We start from the raw sequence: 3,098 nt of genomic DNA, 5'->3' as shown, positions 1-3,098 counted from the left end.
GGCGATGGAGAAGGGTTGGTGATGACGAAGAACGAAGATCCCCCTCTCCGGAGCTCCAAACGGACTCCAGATCCGGCCTCCCGATGAAGAACAGGAGGTGACGGCGGCTCCGTCTCGTGGAACGCGATAATTCTTTCTCCCTCATTTTTTTCTGGAAAAATGTGATTTTATAGCGTAGGTTTCAGGGTCTACGGGGCCACCAGGTGGGAACAACCCAACTGGGCGCGACTAGAGGGGGCGCACTCTGGTGGGTTGTGCCCACCCAGGTGCCGCCCTCCGGTGGTTCTTGGCTCCATAAATTCTCTTTATTGATATAAAAATCCTTACAAAGTTTCGTTCCATTCCGAGAACTTTTATTTCTGCACAAAAACAACACCTTGGTAGTTTTGTTGAAAACAACGTTAGTCCGGGGTTAGTTTCATTCAAATCATGCAAATTAGAGTCCAAAACAAGAGGAAAAGCGTTAGGAAAAGTAGATACGTTGGAGACGTATCAACTCCACCAAGCTTAAACCTTTGCTTGTCCTCAAGCAATTCAGTTGATAAACTGAAAACAACAACAACAACAACAACAACAACAACAACAACAACAACAACAACAACAACAACAACAACAACAACAACAACAACAACAACAACAACAACAACAACAACAACAACAACAACAACAAAGCCTTTAGTCCCAAACAAGTTGGGGTAGGCTAGAGGTGAAACCCATAAGATCTCGCAACCAACTCGTGGCTTTGGCACATGGATAGGAAGCTTCCACGCACCCCTGTCCATAGCTAGATCTTTGGTGATACTCCAATCCTTTAGGTCTCTCTTAACAGACTCCTCCCATGTCAAATTCGGTCTACCCCGCCCTCTCTTGACATTCTCCGCACGCTTTAGCCGTCCACTATGCACTGGAGCTTCTGGAGGCCAGCGCTGAATATGCCCAAACCATCTCAGACGATGTTGGACAAGCTTTTCTTCAATTGGTGTTACCCCAACTCTATCTCGTATATCATCATTCCAGACTCGATCCTTCCTCGTGTGGCCACACATCCATCTCAGCATACGCATCTCCGCCAGACCTAACTGTTGAACATGTCACCTTTTAGTCGGCCAACACTCAGCGCCATACAACATTGCGAGTCGAACTGCCGTCCTGTAGAACTTGCCTTTTAGCTTTTGTGGAACTCTCTTGTCACAGAGAATGCCAGAAGCTTGGCGCCACTTCATCCATCCGGCCTTGATTCGATGGTTCACATCTTCATCAATACCCCCATCCTCATGCAGCATTGACCCCAAAAACCGAAAGGTATCCTTCTGTGGTACCACCTGGCCATCAAGGCTTAACTCCTCCTCCTCACACCTAGTAGTACTGAAACCGCACATCATGTACTCGGTTTTAGTTCTACTAGGCCTAAACCCTTTTGATTCCAAGGTTGATAAACTGAAAGTGAAAAAGAAAAACTTTTACGAACTCTTTTGCTCTTGTTTGCATAAATAAGCTTAAACATCACCCAGGTTTTCAGCCAATATTATAACTAACCATGTCGACAACAACTCTCAAAAATTATATTAACTCATATCAATGACATAATCAGCTAGCGAGCAATAATAAGATATCTCAAACAGCAACATGTTATCAAAACAACCATGATATAATATGACAATAGTGGTATCTCGCTAGCCCTTTCTGAGACCGCAAAACATAAATGCAGAGCACCTCCAAAGTTCAAGCAACGACTAAACTTTGTAATTCATTGTAGAAAAGATCTGGTCATGATGCACCCAACATTAGCTACACACAATGCATCAGCATGACAACAGTGCTCTCAGGTTCTGGCCCTTATTTTAGAAGGTGATGACACAACATAAAAGTAAATTGATAGTCCCTTCGCAGAGGGAAGCAGTGATTTGCAGAGGTGCCAGAGCTCAAGTTTTGAAGCAGAGGTAAATGATATTTTGAGACATGCAGCCTTCTTGTTTACTTCACGACTATCAGTTATCAATATCTTCCATGCTAAGCACGCTAGTGGGAGCTCCCAAGCGATAAAGTAAAGGTTATGACTCCATTGGGAGTTTTTGTTTGATTATTTGAGAGATCGATTCTTTTTGCAGTTTGGGACTGGGCATCCCTATTACCGCCCTTTTCTCGTGCGATGGCGAGTGAATAAACACTCGACCTGAGAATAACCCACTTAGAATGGAAGATACTGACTACCTCCTGTCATTCCATGAACGATCCAGGCACACAAAAAGGATTATTTATTTGAAGTTTTTAGAGATGGCACATGCAAATTTACTTAGGACGGCAGGGTAATACCGCATATAGGTAGGTATGGTGGACTCATCTGGAATAACTTGGGTTTTAGGATTTTGATGCACAAGCAGTATCCCCACTTAGTACAGGTGAAGGCTAGCAAATAGGTTGAGAAGCGGCCAGCTAGAGAGCAATAACGGTCATGAACATGCATTATGCGTAAGTAACATTGGACACTAGCATGAGTAGGATATGAACACCATGAACATAAATATCATAGAGGCTATGTTGGTTTTGGTTCAACTACATGCATGAACATGTGCCAAGTCAAGCCACTCGAACATTCAGAGGAGGATACCATATCATCATACTACATCACAATCATTTTAACGCAATGTTCATATCCAAGATAATCATTATCCACTCCTAGCTACTAATGCATGGCATGAGAAACTATAATCTCTAATTTTCATTGCAAACATGTTTAATCATAATGAGCTGAATCATGGATAGTAGGTTAAACATATTTACAAAAACAGAACAAGTCGAGTTCATACCCGTTTCTCTCTGCCACGGCCAATTCATTGAATGTCGTCATTATTGCCTTTCACTTGCATGACCGAACGATAAGAAAATAATAATACTGCAAGAGTGTTGTGGACTAAGCTGGAATCTGCAAACATTTTATTTAATAGGAGAAGACAAGGTAATATAGGCTCTTTGTTAGAACAACAATTATGCAAATGAGAGCCACTCAACATTTTCATCGTGATCTTCTCCTACGTACGACTCAATAAAAAGAAAAGAAATTCAGAGAAACACACTGGAATATTTTTGGAGTTTTTGAT

The 3,098-nt window shown here is 42.3% G+C and overlaps 1 pseudogene; it reads right to left on the bottom strand.

Moving 5' to 3' along the window:
- Positions 1-353: 353 nt before the first annotated feature.
- LOC141026140 (uncharacterized) lies at positions 354-1,537 on the bottom strand (annotated as a pseudogene).
- Positions 1,538-3,098: the final 1,561 nt, after the last annotated feature.

The sequence above is a fragment of the Aegilops tauschii genome, chromosome 6 (assembly GCF_002575655.3).
Source record: "Aegilops tauschii subsp. strangulata cultivar AL8/78 chromosome 6, Aet v6.0, whole genome shotgun sequence".
NCBI lineage: Eukaryota > Viridiplantae > Streptophyta > Magnoliopsida > Poales > Poaceae > Aegilops > Aegilops tauschii.
The sequence above is the reverse complement of the archived record's forward strand: the minus strand, read 5'-3'. Positions and strand labels throughout refer to the sequence as shown.